Source organism: Phyllostomus discolor, chromosome 13 (assembly GCF_004126475.2).
Source record: "Phyllostomus discolor isolate MPI-MPIP mPhyDis1 chromosome 13, mPhyDis1.pri.v3, whole genome shotgun sequence".
Lineage (NCBI taxonomy): Eukaryota > Metazoa > Chordata > Mammalia > Chiroptera > Phyllostomidae > Phyllostomus > Phyllostomus discolor.
This window is the reverse complement of record NC_040915.2, coordinates 48,858,815-48,881,354: the sequence shown is the minus strand read 5'-3', so window position 1 is coordinate 48,881,354 and position 22,540 is coordinate 48,858,815. Positions and strand designations below refer to the sequence as shown.

The following is a 22,540-nucleotide window of genomic DNA, read 5'->3' as shown; positions in this document are numbered from 1 at the left end:
TTAGTTAGGGTAGGGCATTAACTCTTTGATTTAGTTTCCTAGAGTCACCTTTCATGCCAAACCACTCTATATTTTTTAAATTAGTGGTTGGAAATTTCAGATAGTGTTTGGAATATTTTGTTAGTTGGTATGTTTAATTTTTTTTTAAGGAAGGAGTAAAACTCACTTTATTATATATTGAGAGGCTATCCTAAAGTTTCTAAATTTGCCTGACGGATCCTGCTAACTTCTGCTTGACATCTTCCTAGCTTTTCCATTGCAGCCACTTTTATCTGCGATAGCTCCTGCCACAGCAGCCAGAGGGCAGTAAACCACAGTGGACTCACTGAACTGTTTACTTTGTGGCCCATTTGTCTATTCAACTCAAACTTTTCTCCCCATATATTTTAGAGTACCTGGTTTGTAAGTATAGGAGCCCATTCTGAGTAAGATTGCGAACTTAACTGGTTAATCAGCAAAATCTCAGAATTTATATATACACCTCAGCTTATTTCATGTAATTAGCAGTGAGCTCAGGTAAAATTTTTAAACATCTGGATTCCATTGATCAAAATTTTAAAAATAAGATTTCTCCTAGAAGATATTTCTGTCATTTATATTTGTTCATTTAGTAGCAAAACATACTTTTTTTGCATGAATTTTTTTTACACGTTGTAATGTGGCATTTGTTTTAGTTGTTTTTTTTTTTTTCAGTTATTTTTCATGATTGTTTTTTGACTCATTTCTCTACTCCACATTGATCCTTTATGTTTTAACTTTTTGGTCTGGTCTTTATTTGTTAGCAGCACAAATTAGCATTTTATAATGATGAAGAAAGTAAACCTGATTTTAATGAAGCTTATTTAGTTGATGTCTAAAGTTACTTATTCATACTAACACATGATCAGCATTCTTAGAAATAAGTCACTGTGTTATTTCTCATGGGCTTTGTTTGTTACTGAGTTAAGAAAAAGATGTAGGTTATTTAAATTGTTTTATAGTTACCTTAGATTGCATATGTAGATTCATAAAGTATTAAGTATTTTTGTAGTAAAGAATTAAGCAAAGATTAACTTCTTTTTAAATTGTTTTTAGAAATTACAGGAATACTACATTTTAATTAGAAAATTAGGAAAATAGAACTGCCAAAGAAGAGAACAAAGAAACAAAAATCCTAAAGTCTAAATCAGGTTTAATATTTGGTGTTTTTATGTATAAATGAAATTGGTATCATACTGTTTTGTAACAGTATGCAAAGCAGTCTACTTTCCTTAACAATATTGTGTGAATATTTCCTCATGAGAATAATTTATTTTTATTTTCTTTCCTATTGAGTCCAAAAACTATGTAGTGTTTATTCCTTTGTGAACCACCAGGAAAGTATTTCAGTGATGGAACAATTGTAACTTCTTAAGTACATCTGCTTTTTTTAATGTTGAATTTGTGAAAATTATTAGATTGAAGCATATGAAGCATGTAATTTTGTAGATAAAAGTGGTTAAAAGGGTAATTTAAAATGGTTCAACCTAATATTAGAAAATATTTGAAATTTAATTAGAAAAATGAAGGGCATAAAAACCGCTTTCAAGTTGGGGAGAATATGACAGAGCAACCATGAAAAAAAATGAAGGATACGAAGGGACTATTTTAATTGCTCTTTATAAAATTGAGGATTGCTGGCATCTGTTTCATTCTCTACTAATATATGTAAGAGTCTTTTCATTTTGGGTAAAATAACTTTTAGCAGAACATTGTTATCATTAAGCATGATGGTACCATTATATTTGTAACAGTCTCTTTTTATAGGGACATTTTACTTACTGTTTCTTAAAGTGCATTTTGGCTATTTTATTAGGCATTTCACTTTGTCTTTGCAGTACACCAAAAATAGGATATTAGTAAGAACCTGAAGATAAAATACGATACCAAAGCAATCATCCTAAATGTAAATGTTTAAAGTATCTCTATAGCGAACAGTCCTAAGGATACACACAGGAATTGGTTTTATAATATTAGACTTTTTGTTTAAATGTTTGAAATACCCATGAAGTAATCTGAGAGAAGATTCAAATCTACTTATAGCTTGTCCTTGTCACTTACTGCTGTTTATATGGCATAGTGGTAGATAGAATGGGCTTGGGTTTGAGTCCTTGCTAGCTGTGTATTCTTGGTTAAGTTATTTACCTTAGCAGTGCCTCAGTTTCCTCACTGTAAATTGGGTTATAAGGATAAAAAGTGAAAGTAGTTAGCACAGAGAGCAGTTAATAAATAATTGTAATAATTGCTTGCTGGTACTATAATGACAACAGTTAACTCATACATCAAAATTAAAACATTTTGGTGTTTTTCAAACGATTGGCCTGTTCTGTATCATATTCAGTGCTTATTAATATTTGTCAAATATTAATATTTAAAGTATACTTTCAGGTTGAAGTAATCATTCAGTAAGTAATCATTGAGTTTTAATGTTTGGGTGGAATAACTGGGAATAATAAAATGTTAGGATTGAAGATAACCCTGCTCATGTGAAATTTGTCTAGATTTATACTATAAACAGAGTTTCATAATAAATCTTAAGTTGTGTTACAAAAAGCTCAGAATTTAAGATTTGACTCTCTTAAATCCCTGTACGGTAGATTTGTAACTTTACTTCACACATTGGTGTTGAAGCAGGGCACTGGCTGAACAGTAAATACAGGTGCATGTCCTCTTGTGTCACCCATGAGCAGCTGTGTCAGTGGGTCCAGCTGTAGGGGTTTGATGTAATTTCTACCCTGGTTAGGTGTGCAGTCTAAAAATGGTATCGACAAGCTCACAAATATCTATAATGCAGAGAACACTCGTAAGTAAGAGAAACATAATAGGTTGACTACATTCCAAATGGGCAGACGTTCAGTTCTAGGACTCATGTGTAAGTGTTCTGTAAACTTCTAACAGGAACACTGTGAGTCTTAATGCCAAGGTTTATAACCTTCTTGGTTTCTGGTTTGTCTGTTTAACCCCTATTAGGCAAAACTGGTGATAAGTCCTGGGTATGTCAAATGAGTCCTTATCTTAGAGGAGCTTACAGTCTTATTGGAATAGCTAAATGAATCCTTAATTACAATACAATGGAGTAAGCTATAAATCATTAAGTTGTGGGATCCTGCATAACCATGAGATTCAGCCTTGGGGAACAGAGGATTAGGGAGATGACTAGAAAGCCCAGAGCTGGTGAGACTTGAGGTGAGACGTGCAGGATCAGTAGGAGTTATCTAGGTTGGGATGGGACTGCCCTAGTCAGAGGAAATAGTCTGTACAAAGGACCTGTGGACGGTGAATGAATTGTGGGAAGAGCAGGTTTGCCTGGAGCTTGAGGTATGACTGAAATCATTAGGGAGAATGAAAGCCTGGAAATGGTGGCATGGTGTGGAGTACACTGAAGCAAGGGTGAGGAGTTTGGACTTAATACGATACATTTTGAGGAATTGTTACAGATTTCTGATCAGAAAAATAAAGAATTAAGAAGATTGTGCACAGAGTGCATATGAGCAGGAAGACCTTAGTATTGTAATAAATTATTTTAAATTGAGCTGTGAACTTAAACATTATTTAGCTTAGGATACAGGTTTATTTAAATTTAAAAATGATTGACCCAAGTCATTAAGAGTCCCAGTCCAGAAGAAGTATCATATAGGGTCTAGCATATACTTTATGTTTGTTGATTGAATGAATGAAATCTGTCCTAAATGATTCTAACACAACGTAACTCTCTTATAAGGTTGACTTATAAATATACTTAAACTTTTAAATGGTTTGATAATATAAGGAGTTTGAAACAGTTAAAATTGGCATTATTACTTCTGTATTTTGTGTATGCTCTATGAAGAAATTTAGCTGTGAATTTGCACTGTCTTATTTAAAAATTTGTATGTGCTTTCCTTTTTCATTTTGATAAGACAGATGTAAATTATAATAGGAAGACATCTGTCCACCTCTAAAAAAATGGTCGTTTAATACCAGTATTAGAGGTCTTTGGAATTGGCTTTACTGTCATTGTAGGGGCAGAATGGCAGTTGTTATTCGTTGTCATTATGTTTAGAGTCATAAGTATTGTGCTTTTCCATTATCCAGAGTGCTGCCACCTATGCCAGGAGGTATGGGCCGTTGCAAAAACAGCATTAGACAATAGAGAGGAAAAATGGATCTGGTTTTCTGACTGTGACCAGTGCAAGATAATTTAAGACACTCTGATACTGTTGTTTATGCCACTGAACTGATTGCAAGCTTCTGGAAGAAGTGGACATTTTGTAGGACTAGAAGAAGGCTGAGAGAAGAGAGTGCAGAGCCGGTTTGCTAATATCCATCTGTATATATAGATTATAATCTGCGATCTCACATGATGGGATTGATGAAAGCTTTGTTTAGCTATCTCCAAGGAAGGACCTAACTCCTTACCCTTAACTTTTTATTTTGAGAAATATTTTTATGCATATATACATATACCTTTTTTTCTGTCCAAACCATTTGAAGACAATTTCCAGACATAAATCATACCCCTAAATACTTCAACATGTAACTCTTATGAGAATGTGGGACATTGTTGTACATAATCATTGTAGTACTATCATACTTAAGAAATTTAACATTGATATAATTAAATTAGCTAATATATAGCCTAAATTCAAATTTCTTCAGTTGTCCTTATCATGCTTTTTATAGTTTCTTGGGGAAATCAAGGATCACATGTTGTATTTAAATGTCTTATCTTGAGCCCTGGCTGGCGTAGCTCAGTGGATTGAGTGCGGGCTGCGAACCAAAGTGTCTCAGGTTTGATTCCTAGTCAGGGTACACGCTTGTGTTGCAGGCCATGACCCCCAGCAACTGCACATTGATGTTTCTTTCTCTCTTTTTCCCTCCCTTCCCTCTCTAAAAAAAATAAAAACATAAATAAAATCTTTAAAAAAAAAGTCTTTTAATCTCCTCTAATTTAGAATATTTTCCAAATTGTCTTTTGTGTATGTCCTTCATTGATGTTTATGTTATTTGAAGGGAGCAGCTGTACCATCAAATGTTCCATATTCTGAATTTGTCTAATTATTTACTCATGATTAGGTTAAACGTTTTTGGCAAGAATATTGAGTAGGTGACGTGTACTTTCTGAAAGGTGCATTGTATCAATTTGTCCCGATGTTGAACCTACTAAGTTTGATTACTGGTTAGGGTAGTGTCTACCAGATGTCTCCAGTGTAAATATACCCATTTATTTTTGAAATGCTTAAGTCAGTTTGGGACTTTGAGACTGTGAATACCTTTTTCCCCAACAAGTTTTTCACTCTGGCTTGAGGAACAACCTGACTTTGAGCCTATTTGAAAACAACAGATAATGTCTTGAGTCATCTGCTTTTATAAAAGCAGTAAAAAGATCAAATGAAGACTTCATTCTTAAGTCACAGGAAGGGGGAGCAGAAAAATATTGTAGAACTAGCAAAGGCAAATTTTGATGGTAAAGTCAAAATCTGAAAACAAATAATCCTCTTATTAGCATACTAAAAAGATGTTGACATTGAGTTTTCTGAAATCATAGACAAGTATGTAGGACTATATTATTGTATATCTTATTATAGTCTGAATTTTCCATTGATTTCTGATTATCTTTGACTAAAATGAAATAATTACAATCAACGTTGTAAATGGGTTCATTCTCAATTGAAATGGAAAAAATTGGTTTTTCGTGAAAATAACATCCCTTTTATATACAAAGTTAACAGGAGTGAAATTATCTCTAGGTAAAATGTCAGTTTGACAGTTTCTTGTAAAGGGAAAATCTGATCCCTGACTTTCTACCCTATTTTTACTGGTTTTATATGTTTTTTCATTATTGGTGGTGAATTTATGATTTATTGAAATTAAGCTCTGACTAAATTGGAAAAGAATTTTTTACATTGGTTGGATTTATCCTTCAAGACTATAATACTGATGATTTTAAAAACGGGTGAATTATAGCATTCCATAGCATTCTAAAGTTGTAGTATTTTATGTGTGAACATGCATATGATGTTATTTTACATGGAAGTAATAATTCTTCTACAGATTTTATTTATTTATTTTTAGAGAGAGGGAAAGGAGGGGGAAAGAGAGGGAGAGGAACATCAGTGTGCGAGAGAAACATAGATGGGTTGCGTCTCACATGCCCCCAACTACAGGCCTGGCCCTCACCCCAGGCCTGTCAACCTTTTGGTCTGCAGGCCAGCATTCAATTCACTGAGCTACTTCAGCCAGGGAGGAATGAATAATTCTTGAGATTGTTAACACAATGCATCTGAAAAATAAATATTACTTTAATTTTCATATTTGTTACTTTATGGGTAATAATACAGAAATGCACTTGTATTTCATGAGAAACAAGCACTTTTAGTGGAAACGTGCCCAGTGGTAAATGGTAGCTAGTTCTAAATAGTTTATGCAGTAAGTACTCCTTGTTTTTATTGGGATCTAAATTATTCAAGTCTTCATATAAAATTTCTGATTTTTAAAATAACTACTATGTTCTATTATTTCCTGTGTTTAGTTTGGGAGAATTAGTTTGCTAAAGCTATAAAATAGTATGATTATCCAACTGATTATAATGCATGTTTACTGAAATACTAGGTTTAATAGAAAATTATAAATGATATCCTTAAAGGAAAAAATGAAATACTTATTAAGACTTTGGTAAGCAGTAAAATTATGCTAGGATCATAACTTCAGAATTCTTTCATATGAAGAATAGAAAAAAGATCTAATGGATTATTTATTAACTAATGTCACCCCAGTAAGTTCAGTAAAAATAGTAATATCTAGAAAAAACATCTAATGGAGTAGATGGAATTATTAAGCTAAATGTGCTTGAAATTGAGAGAACAAGCTCAAGTCTAACTTTTGGATGTAAATAAAATCGATGTGTTACCACAGGCAACTTACTGAACCGTGTAATTCGTTTCGTTTTCTATGCAAAATGAGACATACTGAGATTATGGTGAAATAGCATGTAAAGAGCTTATGTTCTGATGAAATAAAAATTAAACAGTAAAAAATTGTAATTAAAGATGTTGCTTTAGGGAAGAGTTAAATCTAATCAGTTGATCAGTGGGAGAGATTTATGTTTTGGTAAGTATAGGAATTATGGTCTAATTTTTTTGCCTTGATATAAATTTACCTACTTGTATAAAGTAAAACTGAGTAAAACCCCCATTAATGGAGCAAGTAGTATTGAAACTTAACCTAAAACTAGGTAATCTGTTATTTGTTGTGGTACAGTTTGTTTTCCTTGATACGTAAATAATTTTAATGATAGATATAGGTATTTAACTCAATAATTTTAGGGATAGCCTGTTTGATTCTTCTTTCCTTTGTTTGTGAATATTTTATTCAAAATCTTGTTCTTTAATAGATAACTTTAAGATTTAGACGAGATTCCTGTACATGAAAGTGGTATAAAGATTTCTTTGTCCAGTAAAAGACTATCTTCATTTCATTCAGAGAGGTTGATATAAGAACCTGAATGTGGTAAACTGGAGCAAATGTTAGGTATTAGTAGAAATTAAGGGCCTAATGAATTCAAGAAAATAAATGTTTGAATATTAAAATTGAATGTGGAGGAGATGTAAAATTGCATATACAGAGAAAAACACCTTTTGTTGCGAAATTTACAAGCAGATTTATTGCTGACACATTCAAATGGCATCGGATCATTCTTACTATTTAGAGCATTTTATATAGGAAGTGAAATAAAAATTCCCTAAAATAAAACTTGATTTTTTTAAGGACGGAAGGAGATTGGAATGCCCTTATGGGTCATCACTGAGAGGACTCAGTGAGTGTCTTCTGCCATTTATACTGTTGTGAATAGCATAACCAAAGGGTCACTGAAGCTTAAAAAAAGTCTATGACTTAGTCATATCACTAGTAATAGTAGAACTCAAATCCATACTTTGTACCCTTTCAGATTGAAACCATTACTGGCTGGGAAGCTGTATGTAACATGAAACTAACTTTACCAGACTTTTAAAAATAAGACCCAGATAACTATTATAAGTCTATTAATGTCAAATCAAGTCTATATTCAGTACTTGCAGAAATTATACTGGCTTGCATAATTCTGGACAGAGAACTTATCTTTTTGATCATAAATGTTTTCTGTAACCCTTGGCAAATGTCAATTCCAGTGTCTAGATCTTCTGAACTGAGCACACCAAATTGATAATGGTGAAGTAATAATTAAATAAATAAAAATAGTTTTGGAGTTATAAAGATGACAAATCCATTTGATATTTAAACATAATATGAAATTAGCATTTGCTTTTATAAAGTATCTTGTTGAAGTAACTGAAAAGCTAGAATTATATGTCTATTGTCATTAGAGTTTTCTTTTTCCTCTCTCTTTTTTTTTAATATATATATATATATTCTTAAGATTTTATTTATTTATTTTTAGAGAGGGAAGGGAGGGAGATAGAGAGAGAGAGAGAGACATCAATGTGGGGTTGCTGGGGGTTCTGGCCTGCAACCCAGGAATGTCCCCTGGCTGGGAATCGAACCTGGGACACTTTGGTTCCCAGCCCTCGCTCAATCCACTGAGCTATGCCAGCCAGGGCTTCTTTTTCCTCTCTTTTTATAGATCTATTATCATAGTCGTAGATCCTGAAAAATCAGGGCAACTGTTGAGCTAAGTAGGAGTTGGTTGTTGAGGCCACCATTTAGTTAAATTATGTGGCTTTTGGACCTATTTAAAATGTAGTAGACTAAACCGATTGATAGATGTCTGTGCTTAAACTTTCATGAATAACTTTAAAAAGAGTATTAATATTTACAATTGTTGCCATTTTGTTTTGTTTTTATGATGCTTGAGCAAATAGTTAAGTACAACTTGATATAGGTATACTCAGCCATGAGCATCACTACAAGTTAAGATTTTCTAATTCTTTTAAAAAATATTTTAATAGTAGAAACATAAATATGCTTTGTCTTCTGTCTCCCAAAAGATCCCAACAGTCTAGAAATTTGTGTTAAGTACTAGAGAATTACAAAATTGGATTCTTTTTCTTAAAGTATTTCATGACTGAGCTGCTGTCTTAATGTTACCTGAAGAGAGTCTCATTGAATATTGTTATGGCTAGTAAGTGTTCGATAATTTTCTTTAAAGCTTCATCTCTGTAAATATTTTTGAACAATTTTCCACAAGTACTGAGCCACATACCTATTTATTATAAACCTGACATTGATAAAATGCACTCTTTGTATAATTGGGTCTTGTTTTGATCCTGGCTCTTTCATATTGTGATTTGGCGGTGAGTTCAACAGAATAAGCATTATCCTCTTGAGGCCTATCTAAGATTGAACTAAAGGGCTTCTGCAACATCCACATGATCATACAATTAGTTCTTTTTTTTGGGGGGGGGGGGGGTGCTGTGGTAGTGTAACTGAATATGAATTGGTTGCTAAGGTATTGTGGTAGAATAATACCCTGCAGTGTGTAGTTAATCATGCAGCAGAACTAGTTTGATTTAAAAAACACAAACAACTAAGAATAAGATAAAAATTAGGTAAATATGAAGTATTTTTCTATTGGAAAAGATTATGTTTACATTGGTAAAATGAAGGTTAGAGCATTCACAAATCTGTTAATAGTAATTTTTTCCTCTTATTTCATATAATATCATGTAAAACATTTTCCATTTTACAAATTACTTTTATTTATGACTTTGTTAGCTTTGGGTGGGGGAAGATAAGACTTTTTTTCTAATCTTATTGAAGGCTTACTCTCCCACACCAGTAGGAAATAAGTAAATATTTGTGGAAGGGCTGCCTGAATAAAGGAAGTATGAATTTCATCAAGATGAAATCTCTTCATTGAGATTATTTTATTTTTTCACAAGTAATAATTGACTTGTTTTAATGTAAGCAATTTCGATGTTCCCATGATACTTACAATGACATATATTTAGTCTAAAATAAAAATTTAGATGCTCTCAGTTCAGTTTCAGGCAATATATTTTAAACTTATTTTAAAAGTAGTCCAGCAGATATTAATAATGGAAAGAATTCTTGCCTTGGTATCCTTGGACAAATTACGTACAATTCTGTTTAGGAAGCAAATAACATTTGTTGACAATGACTGTATTATAGAAAAATTTATCATGCCATTTATTGGTTTCTGGAAGATGACAACAAAGAAAGGCTCTTGATTTAAGTAGCAAATGTGGCTGGGGCAATTATCCCCATTGCTCTAGTAAAGGCTTCATTAACCAGAACTCAGTTGGAGCCCTCAAACAGATTTAAATGTACAGCTGCCCAACCCCCTCACCCATCTTCCTTAAGCATATACCATTTTACAAAAAAGGTTAAATGACTGAAATGCACCATTATCAGTGATTGGTCTGGACATGCACAAATACCAATTTCTTTCCCAGTATACTTGGGGCAGTAAGCTAGAAGTTACTAAAGAAGGGCAAAAACATTTTCATGTGATGTCTTGGGCTCAGTACTGATTCAGCTGAGTTACCCACACATTTGAATTTATAGTATTGTGTAACAGTGATAAAACAATGTATGAAGGATGTTTTAAAAGCATTCTTGGAGCTTTATAAAGTGTTATCACTGTTTTATGGTCTTCTATATTTATAATTAACACCATGTATTCATTCAACAGATATTTGAGCCTACACTGTGTTAGGTGCTATGCAGAATAGAGAAATGAATCAGAAACATACTGTTTTGCAGAAGCTGACAGTCTCATAGGGGAGATAGCATATGTCCGTAGAGCATCATTACAGCTGTCTTAAGAGAGGCACACAGTGTGATGAAGTTATTTGGAGGCAGAGCTTTGAGGAAAAGTAGATTGTTGGACTGAGCCTTTACAGATGGGTAGAATGTGTGTATTTGGATATATGGCCATGTCAGGGCAAGGACATTTTATGTATATGTAATTGTGTGTGTAAAGGTATAGAAGAGGAAAGTTTAGAATATTTATTGGAGAAGAGTTAAAGGTGAGAAATTGATTGAAAATGCATATTTGTGCCTAATGGTGATGGAGCTTAAACATTAGGCTAAGAAGTTTGTATGTTAATAGGTAGTGGGGGATTTAGAGAGGTTTGAATAGGACTAGATGGGAAGCTCCCCACAGGCTATAAACAGCACGGAGGGGTGGGACCTGCATCTGACTTTTGTCCATCATTGTGCATGTTTGTTGAATAAATTAATTAGCAAATGAATGACTGTAATAGAAGTTTGTGTAAAGATCATCAGTCTAGCACTGCTGCATACTCTGAAGTCCTTGCAGTATTCTGGATCACGCAGGAAAACATCCTGTTGTTATAGGAGACTGTTTTAAGTGGAGTATATTGACCACACTGGAAAGATTTTCTTAGTGAATCAATTTCATTTTAACCGCATATTGAAAAGAAGTAATAATTTTCTTCTTTTATGGCAGTTGCTTATTTTTTTATAGTCTAGAGTTTAATTTAAAAAGTTTTATTAAAATTAATTATTTTTCATAAATTATTTTTATTAGTGTTGTAGGTAGCAGGTAGATTGGGCAGTTGACAAAATGGCTTGGTACAACTAGTGTTCTAGTTGTACTGTAGAGCAGTGGTTATGGAAGAGTGCTCTTTATTGGATAAGAGAGTGTAATGATATTTGTATGTCAGAAGCCTTGTTAACATCATGGATTGAATGACCTTGGCTTTTCTAGTTATGTTATAAATTGCCAGCACAATACCAGAGTTGATATTTGCTACGTATAAATGATTAGCTAAGATTGCTTAGCTGAGGCTCTCTGGGAACTGCATGTTTCACTGTAGAATCAAATGACCATCAAATGACCAAAAACTTTAATTGAACTTTCTCTCTCTCACCCTGAAACCCAAATTAATTACTAATTTAAATATCATAACAAAATACACTACATGATAAAATGGGTTAGTGTATGATTTAAGCAAACATTTTCAATGAAATCCTTAATAGATAATTTTTAGTGTTAGTATATATCTTTTCTATTGCATAAAGATAGCCTTTTGTTTCATCTACTTCTTAAATATTTAATATAGCAAGGAATACTTTGCAAGTTCTATAATTTTAAAATGGCATTTTCAAAGACTTAACAAAGTTGATCTGTCCCCTCCAAAGATGCTTGCAAACATGCTTTTGCATATATTCCCACAGTAGCTCAAATTTCCTATATTGGGTGTAATTTTTGTAGCACATGGAATGCAGCCGTGTCTCCTAAAAGGTGCTTGAAGAGTCCTTCCACCATTAGTGAATTATGCCTTTGTGTCCAGGAACTATATCTATCATCCTTTCTTCCACTGGTGACCTTAGCTCAGCAGGCAGCTTTCAGCAGATGTATAGGTCATGGATTGTGGATTGCTTCCTTCTGTTTACCCTCACCTATCCAAAAGGAACAAGGCCAGGAAGAAATTTACCATTCTTTTGTTACCTTTTACCTTTGGAGAGGTAGACGCCATTAGTATGGTGAGTAAACTGAAAATAAGATGGAATGTTCATACTGTGCTTCTTCCTGCAATATGTCATCATAGAAAACTCATTTAGATTAGCTCATCTTTTGTTCTTATCTATAGTATGGGAATTACAACTTTATTTTATGATATAACATGAAGTGCAGATGAAGAGCTCATAGTCATACTTTTCTTTTAATGAACTTCACTGTCAAAATACATAAATCTCCATCAATTTGTTTTTACAGTTCATAGATTAGGCCATAATTTTTACCTGTAGATAAAATTCTAATCCTTTTTCACGTGGCATTATCAACATTGTCTTAATTAAATTATATAGGCATTTGATTGTTTTTTTTAAAGATCTCTTATAATGGACCATTTTCTGGCTTTGGCTGTGCAAAGGCGATTGATAATATATATGCCTTTGCTCCTGAAGAAATTTTAGAGTAAAAATTAAAATGATGTTCCATATGATTTTAAACTAAGATTATAATCTAATCCTTGAAAATTGCGCTAAGTGTATGGTATGTGTTAATTATCTATTGACCAGAGTGTTTTGGACTTTCTATTGACTATTACATAATATAGACTTAGAAAGGATATTTGATTAACAAGGGTTACTATTCCGAATTCATGTTGCATGTCATATTAAGCCTTATTTCCCTTTCCACATTTATTTTCTAATGTGCAGCATAGTTTTTATTTATGCATATTGTGCCTAATTTTATAGTATAATAAACTAAGAGTAAATGATGGTTTGAAATACATGTTGAAACTAAAAGCCAGGGAATTATCAAATATTTATAGTTTACTTAACTATGTGCTAGGCAGGCATCATGCTGGGGGCTTGATCAGTCTTGGAGTAGAAAGTAGTTTTCGATTTATTCTTTCTTTCTGAATCTTGAATGACTTACAGGGAAAAGATTAAGATTTGCTGATTTGTTTTTGTAGCTTTTGTGGCTGTTAAACCCATTTTTATTTAATATGTGGGACAGATTTAGTAGTTATGAAATAAATATGTAGCAGTCTTTACCATACGGAAACTGTTCATTTAACTAGTTGAACACTAGAGGGACTTCAGAATAATCACTGACTTTGGTAGTTTAGTAGTAGTTTATTCATTGAAATGCTTTCTTCAAATAGCAGGACCATATAATGTTTTCTCTTTAGTTTTCCCAAGGTTAAGTACTGCGCCCAAAAGATTACCTGATAACTTACTTGGTTAATTAATTCTCAAGTATATGGACTATAAAATTTAACCTTTGCCGGTTTTGGTATATCAAAGCAAAATACCCTTGATGGGTTATAGCCTCTTTTTAAAACTCAGTCTATGTATATTAGATGGCCTGTGGAAAGCGATGAATCTGGATTTTGGTTATATAAATAATCAGTTTATAGTTTTTTTCTTGGAAATCTCTTTGAGTGGAAGAAAATAGAGTTCAGGAAAAGTATATAGTCATTGAAACAATAATTCAGATTATTGTTTTATAGAGATGTAAAATTATTCCATGGTTATTGGATATGTATTTTATGAAAAGATTCACCAGTTTATAATAGCACTAACAGAGCTAAGGTAATCTACATATTATAATTTTAGTTCATATAGGAGCTTTACTGATATTTTTGCTATTTCACATGAAAAGCTATTTGCAGTAGTTGAAGTTAATTTGAGAGGAACTTTCTGGAACTTAGTCTTCAGGCATTAAAATTGGCATTAATTTTGGTATTAACATTTTACTCAGAATAATTTTGCCTTGTAAATACAAATTTCAAATCATGAAAATTTAAATTAATACGTATACAATAGATGAATGCTTCTGAAAATTTGGTTTGATGGTTATCCAGGGATTTTAACTCAGATCACATTAAGAACATAAAAAATGAATCAATCTTTACATACGTATATCTCTTCATAGGGAAGTCCCAAAGATCACTTAAAGAGCTATAAAATAAGCCTTGGCTGGGTGGCTCGGTTGACTGGAGTGTTGTCCTGATGTGCAGGGATTGCAGGTTTGATTTCCAGTCGGAGTGCTTGTGGGAGTTGGCCAGTGGGTGCGTGATGGGGGTGGAGCAGTGGGTTGATGCTTCTCTCTCCCTTCCTCTCTCTTTAAAATCAATAAATTATAAAAGTTTTTTAAAAGGTCATAAAATGAATGAGTTGGGTACAGAAATCTTTATTTTCTTCTGAAATACATTTCTTCATCTTTATATTTACAATATATGCTGATTTAAGTTTATCCTATAAATACAGTCATGCTTCTATACTTGTCAGCTTCAGAACTTGTCAAAACCTGTCCTTGTCGCATTTTGACAAGAAAAAAATGTTTCAGCACTGGGTGCTTGGTCAGGACCCCTTGCTCTTGCTAGAGTCAGGACCCTGCCCTGCAAGAGAAAATGCTTCATTATTTGGTACTGGCGAGTACCAGAAAGAATAAACAGTGAGTACCAAGGTACCACTGTAGTTCGTTATAAGACTGGAACACTGGTAGAAATAGACATTTGCCTTCACCTTTAACAGTTTGCTACACTTTTTTTAATGTAGCACAAATTCACACTAATAAATATAATCCCTTTGTTTATGAATAGACACCTTCCTTTTTTATTTCATTTTCATTAATTACATATTTTTTAAATTCACTTTTTTTTTTAAAGATTTTATTTATTTATTTTTAGAGAGGGAAGGGTGGGGCGACAGAGAGAGAAACATCAATGTGTGGTTGCTGGGGGCCCTGGCCTGCAACCCAGGCATGTGCCCTGACTGGGAATCGAACCGCGACACTTTGGTTCGCAGCCCGTGCTCAATCCACTGAGCTACGCCAGCCAGGGCTTTTAAATTCACTTCTTCATAAATTGAAAATGAGGCCAGCTATGTGTAGGAAAAGAAAAATTAAAATGCTCATTTCTTTATTATTGCTATTCTGTCTGCTTCCAACATATTTTGAACCAACTAAAATGATCTGTGAGTTGGCTTTGTACCTTAAATATTCATTGGACTTTTCATTCTAACTTGTAAGAACTATGATTAAATTCCTAAGGTATGCATTTGTTTAGATGGTTGAAAAATTACATATTCAGTTCATTTGCGTTCCTTATATAAATGAAAAAGGTCTTTAAAGCTATCCTTTGTGGGCTTTTGGATTTATGAAAATAGTGAGGAAAATATAAATTACCATTGAATTCTAAATGTAGTCATTTCTTTGGGAAAACTAGCATTGAGAATATTTTATTGCTAGTCTGAAGTGCTTTGCTTAATTCTGATAATTACTGTTAATTTGCAGAATTTGTCTTGGGTTATTTGGAGAAGTTTGAAGTTGGAGATTATTTTACAATCTCATTATCCTTTTCTCAAAAGTATGGTTTTAATGTCATAAAAAATGTTAGTGTGTTAAGTATGAAACTGTTTTTTGAAGACTGAGTTTCTGGAAAATGCCAAAAGTACATGGAGTACCGAACTATGAATTTTAGAGTTAGGGTAAAGGCATGTTGGGTATAAAAAGCATGTTTTTGTGTTGTAAATGGTGGCTAGTTGACATAATTATAATTGTTGGCATTTCAGGAGTTGTCTTCAAGTGACTGTTGTTTTGAATGGAATAAAAACTGGTCCTGACTTAGTTATATTTAGGGGCAGTGGGTGGGTCAGTGGGCAATAATTGCCCAATGTATTAAATAATAGATTTAAAGGAGTCTTTTTTTTCTATGTAGAGCTAGATTAAGGTTAAGATTAAGGATATTATTAAGGAAAATTTGTAAAAATGAAATCTCATCTTTTATTCTGTATTTCAGCTTTTTAAAAACAGTATCATGTGAGGTAAACTTGACCACTGAATGCCTCTGGGTTAAAATATAATTCAGTGGTTCTAAAATGACCTGTAAAGGTTTAATTAAAATAAGGCTAATTAGATAGTTCTGTTACCAAATCTTTTATATTTGGAGGAGGAGGGAAGTATTGAGTAGTAGGCACTATGCTGTGTGTGGGAATAACATGATCATTGCTTTCTAGGGAGCTTGGCGTATATAATTAGTTACTCGTTTTTTCCCAGAAATATTCCTAATGAATATTTGAATTTAGTGCACCTTATTTTGGAACAGTTTTTAGGATGCTTGTGAGGTGTTAAATGGTTTTTCTTGACTGTGTCTCTTTGTTCAGTCTTAAGATATTGTACTTTAAACATGGGCCAGATATGTGCTAGGTATTTGCCATTCACGGATAAACTGGTCAACTAAATTTTTGGATCTCTTGGAGTTTATAGTGGGATGGTTACAGAATTACACAATACAGTGTGACAGATGCTCTGATAGGGACAGTACTTCTACTCAGTGCACACTTTATTCTCTGAGTTATTTCTGCTGTGATATCAGGGATTTGTGTCTTCAGGTTAAAATGTTTAGCCAACTCAGTTTGAGTTTTGTCTTTTTTTAAAAAGATTTTATTTATTTACTTTTTAGGGAGAGGGAAAGAGAGGGAAGAAGAGAGGGAGAAAAACAACCCTGTGTGAGAGATACATCAGTTGGTTGCCCTTTGGATGCTCCAAACTGGGGAACCTGGCCTGCCACCCAGGTGTGTGCCCTGACTGGGATTTGAACGAGCAACCTTTTGGTTTATAGGCCGGCACTCAATCCACTGATCCACATCAGCCAGGACTGACTTTTGTCTCTTTTAAGATGCCATTACTTTGGGATAGTAGAAAGAGGTGGGCATGAACTCTTTTTCTTTTTTGGATAAGTTCTGTCATCCTCCTCCCACCAATGTGTTTGAAGTGGTTGGGGGCAGGTAGAAGGGGGGTAGGGGGATAAATGGTGATGGAAGGAGACTTGACTTGGGGTGGTGAACACTCAATATAATATACAGATGACATATTATAGAATAGTATACCTGAAACCTATATAATTTTATTAACCGATGTCACCCCAATAAATTCAATGAAGGAGAAAAAAATGAAACTCAAGGGGGGCATAGTTAGGATTCAAGACAGCTAAATTTGCAGGTCCAAAATGTAAATTTTAAAAAAATTTGCTTTGTCATTTTTCTTCTGCATCCCCGGATTAAGTTTTCACGTTGTGCCCTTAATACCACAGACAATTGCTTATTAAAACTTGCCTTCTCTCAGTAGCTTCCTACTTCGTTCCCACATAGATTGTTATCTTCATTCAGGTGGATAGATGCCTAAGTAACTTTTTATTCATGCTCACGTGTTGCTCTCTCTTTCCTGGGCAGTGATAACCTTAGGGGTAAAATTAGACATTTCAATCCAATTGAGTGAATTTCTTCAATTAATGTTCTATAAAGCTAAATTACCAGTTTTGTTAGAAATGGCAAAGACTTAGCCCTGGCCAGTGTGGCTCAGTGGATTGAGCACTGGCCTGTGAACCAAAGGGTCACTGGCTCGATTCCCAGTCAGGGCACGTGCCTGGCAAGGGTTGAAGGCCAGGTCCCCAGTAGGGGGGTGCCAGAGAGGCAACCACACATTGATATTTCTTTTCCTCTCTTTTTCCTTCCTGTCTTCTCTCTAAAAAATAAATAAAATCTTTAAGAGAAAGTCAAAGAATTAAAGTTTTCTGTTCTTAATATCTCCTTTGCTGATCTTATGACATTTACATTTATTATTATTATTAGATATTATACATACCACATCTCTCTTGTAGCTAAATATATCTTCATTGGGATTTTTAATGTTAAACACAGTAATAGCATCTTAGGCTTTGCTCCAGGTATCATCTCTTACACTGTCAGATTTCTCTTGACCAGCTGTATTCCTTAGTCAAGCAGGGCGCCACATATATGGCCCAGGATGGCTATGAATGCAGATGAACACAAATCATAAATTTACTTAAAATCTTCTTCTTATTTTTTTTTGCTCATTAGTTTTCATTAGTATTTGTGTATTTAATGTGTGGCCCAAGACAACTCTTCCACTGTGTCCCAGAGATGCGAAAAGATGGGAACAAAAGAGGATGATTCAAGCCTCTGCATGGCTGCATGCTTCTTACATTGACCAGTAATACATTGACCAGTAAAGGGACCTTTCATACTTTCACCACTAATATTTAATCAGCAATTAGTACATGTTTAAACTTGGTGTTCTTGAGCAGCCTTTGCCATGGTTTTCACTTTTACCTATTGCTTTGAGACTTGTAACATAGCTTCCTTCAGAAGCATCCCTGTCTCCTTTCTTGAGTCAAGCATTGATTCTTGAAGTTGTTTAGATGCTAGTAGGAATGATGACCATCAGTAGTAATAATGCACTTTATCATGTAGTAGAAATCACAATGGAGGCACAGATAGAGTGCCCTGGGAATTTGGAATAGTAGAGATGAGACCCGTAGTTACCCTGATTAAGTGAGTCTTTGGAGGAAGTGGTGTTTAAAATGAAGTAGGTTTCAGAGACAGTAAAAGTGACTAGCAAGTGCAAAGGCATTGTGAAGAAGTATTGGTTGTAGCTAGAATTTCAGCTTGGCTGTTGAGAAAGGTGTGGTAAAGAGAAGAGGAAGAAGTAAGTTTAGAAAGGTAGTTCAAATCAGAACATGGGGAACCTTGACTGTGGGTTACTACGGCATTATTACTACATTTCAGTAGACTATTAATGGGATCCTTTGAGAGTCTTGAGCAGTTTGAAGGATTAATCTGGGTTGTAATGTGGTAAATAAGTGTGAGCAAGGAAGTTAGTCGTAAGGAGAATATTAGGAGTCTGTATAATAATTTTTGGTGGTATACAGTGAGAGCCAATAAATAGTCATTTTGTATATTTTAATCACATCTATTTTTTATTCTTAAATATTGAACTTTTGTGTGTTTTAATTTATTGATATCAATATTAAAATTAAATCAACCTGAAGTGTAGGGAAGAGAAGCTGGATTCACATTTTATCCATTAACACTGGACAGATAATGTTTCCTAAAAACAGTGGGTCTAAAAGTAAGAAAGATATGATTCTAGCACTTTAGGTTTTTACAGTTTAAATAGGATAGGAGAAATCAGATTGGATAGATGCTGAGTAATTCCATGTGTACCAGGCTTATAAGATATGTGGTAGAACAGTAGACAGAATAGGGGAGTGGGATAAAAGGTATAGGGAACAAGAATCATAAATGGTAGGTACAAAATAGGGAGAAGTTAAGAATAGTATAGGAAATGGAGAAGCCAAAGAACTTATATGTGCAACCTATGGATATGAATAGGGGAAGAGTCTGGACAGATAGGTAAATAGGAATCAAGATTGTCTGTGACTTCCTTGGCTTTAAGCCTTAAACAATGGAGAAAGACTTTGAAGATTACATGGAATGCCTGGTGACAGATTTCTCCAAGACTGCTGAGAAAAATAACCTGTAAATATGTTTGTCATTTCTGAAAGAAAGCTATTAGGCAACTTTCACTTACAGAAACTATTAATTATCAGTTAGATAATTTCATTCATGAGTGAAAAGAACAAAGATCATATTATAACATATGTGTATATGACCAGCATGACATGTATTAATCATATAAATACATTAAGCATATAATCAATATTATAGGTTATTGATCATTGCTAAGCAAAAATAAAGTATTTTTAATCATCCCTCCCACTGAAACCTTTTTATTGGGACATTGAAAAGTAAATAACTTATTATTAGTTCAATTTGTACGTACATCATAATGATACCCTTTGAAATTTTCATGTAGATTTTGATAATTTGATCATTAAGGGTGTCCTGAAAACATTAGGATACACTTGTTTAATAATAGTTATGTGAGGTCAGATTGGTGGGCTTACATTTTCACATAAGGTAGCCTGAATTTAGTTTATCAGTCTAATGAAAGGATATATTTGTGGAGCAGCAAAGATATTATGTATATAGGATTTTTTTTTCTAAGTTGTTTGAGGGAGACCAAGAGAAACAAGCTATACTAAGAAAGTCATATTTTTCATAGGTATTTTTGGTGTCTAAATAGGGAGAAATTTTAGTGCTACTTACATTTCATCCAGTTTTTAGATTAATATAAATACAGTATTTGATTTGGTGTTAATTAGATTTTTAGTTAATATTTTGAAAATATTTGATCCAGTCTAACACTTTGAAATAGATGTTGTGATGCTTATTTTCTTTTTCTTTTTTAAATACCTTTTGACAGTCTGAGGGGAAAATGATGGTTTCTTGGTAATTCCAGTTTCATTGAATGACTCTGAACTCTCAGAACTGAGTTATTAATGACTGGATGAGTCAGATGGTCCAAAGAGCAGTTTAATTTTGTTGTTGTTGTTACCATGACTAGAATATATTGGCAGGAGAATTTTATATTTTGTAGTTGTTATTTAACTTGACCTGTTGATAAAAAGTAGTTTCAGAGCTTTGTATCGATTGGAGTAGTCTACATCACTAGGGGAGCCTGCAGGTTACTGTGTGACTTAATTGTACTTTTAAAGATAGGGCAGAGTTTTTTCTGCAGGGTGTGTGTATGTGTGTTTCGGGGGTGTATAAAGGCAGTCTGTACAAGACAGATGTAATGCTGTGTTTGCAAGGTGTGAACTTGAAATTCTGGGTTTATGAGCAAAGATTTCAGAAAGCCATTCTGGAATCTTTACTAACTTATAACTAAATTAACTCCACCAGAAATAGGCTTCTTGAAATAAAAGGATCTCTTACTTGGTAATGATTATTATGTACAGGTAAGTTAGAAGCATCAAATTTAAGAATTAGGAATAATAAATTACAAAATGCTAAAAAAATGTAATTTTTGTATCTCAAAAGAAACTTGCAAATAATTTCAGTGTTAATATTATTTTTTAACTCCTAAATATTGCCCTTCTATACTTGCTTTTGATTTAGAAGTAGTTTAAAAGCTAAAAACTCATGGTTTGTTTTTAATATAGCTAGGGGAACTCCTCTCCCTCTTTCTCTTCCTGTTTCCCTTTCAGTCCATTGGTCCCTTCATCTTTGTGAAAGGGAATTGGTGGGGAGGAAACCTGGTTGGTTTATTGAGGGAGATTGAGAACTGAAATCTAAACTGTGAAAGTTTATCAGACCATGCAAATTAGGGGAGCAGTAAGCTTTATACTTAATTTATGAAATAGTATTTCTTCCAACACTGGACTTGTTCTTAGATGCTAGTATTGAGACTGTAATTGACAATAGTAATTGCCTTTTTTTTTTTTTTAGGATAGTCATCTCTGACTGCCATAGCAACATCTCAGAAGACATTATTCTGCTTGATCTAATAGAAGCATGTCAAGGAGTTGCCTTAAGCATAACTCTTGACTTTCTGAAATTGTACTGGAAATTTTAGTTTCAAAAGGAAGGTGATAGTGTACATTATAATTCTCTCTGTCTTTTCTGCTGTAGTTTTGTTGTCTGTAAGGACTATGTATTTTTAGGAATCACTTGAGATTCCTGATATTATTTGAAGCATGTTGTTTTGTATAATTTGATTAACTAGGGCAGAACATGATTGATTTTGTTTTCTTTATATGTGTTTTGCTCAGACTGTAGGTAAAAGGTTTTTTTTTTTTGTTATATGTGCTGCAGGAGATTAAATTTGAATACCATGTTAGGTTAGAGAAGTGGATTTTATTTAACATGTTCCATATGTACTGTTATGGAATAATTTTAATTATTGTAACTGGTCTTTAAAAAAATTCTTTCTGGTAGAAAGGCCAACTTACAAGGACAATACTGTCATAGATTAAAATACCAAAGAAAATTGTGGCATACAATTCTCTGGTACTCAGATATGTTAATGGCTTCACATGAGAGAATCTGTTATTCTTGAGCTATATTTGTTCAAATAGAAAAAGAAATAGCATCAGCTGTAATTATTTATAAAAATTAACAGTTACTATTATTAAACAATTAGCCACTTAATTGCATGGGTTTTTTTTTCTTTCTTTTTTTAGATTTTGTTTATTTATTTAGAGAGAGGGGAAGAGGAGAAAGAGAGGGAGAGAAACATCAATGCGTGGTTGCCCCTCATGTGTCCCCAACTGGGAGTCGAACCAGCAACCCTTTGGTGTGCAGGCCTGCACTCAGTCCACTGAACTACACCAGCCAGGGCTGTATGGATTTCTAAGAGGATACTGATTACAGATTTTAAAATTTAAGTACAGAGGTA

At 33.5% G+C, this 22,540-nt stretch overlaps 1 protein-coding gene and 1 long non-coding RNA gene across 3 annotated transcripts in view; one reads left to right on the top strand and one right to left on the bottom strand.

The window, feature by feature from the left end:
* Positions 1-22,540, top strand: part of MED13L (mediator complex subunit 13L) — a 261,135-nt gene that overhangs the window by 37,121 nt on the left and 201,474 nt on the right. The window lies entirely within an intron of this gene.
* LOC118497872 lies at positions 14,988-15,413 on the bottom strand. Its single transcript, XR_004900383.1, has 2 exons — positions 15,295-15,413; positions 14,988-15,092 (listed from the first exon to the last, which is right to left on the bottom strand). It is a non-coding gene; the product is annotated as an uncharacterized LOC118497872 (long non-coding RNA).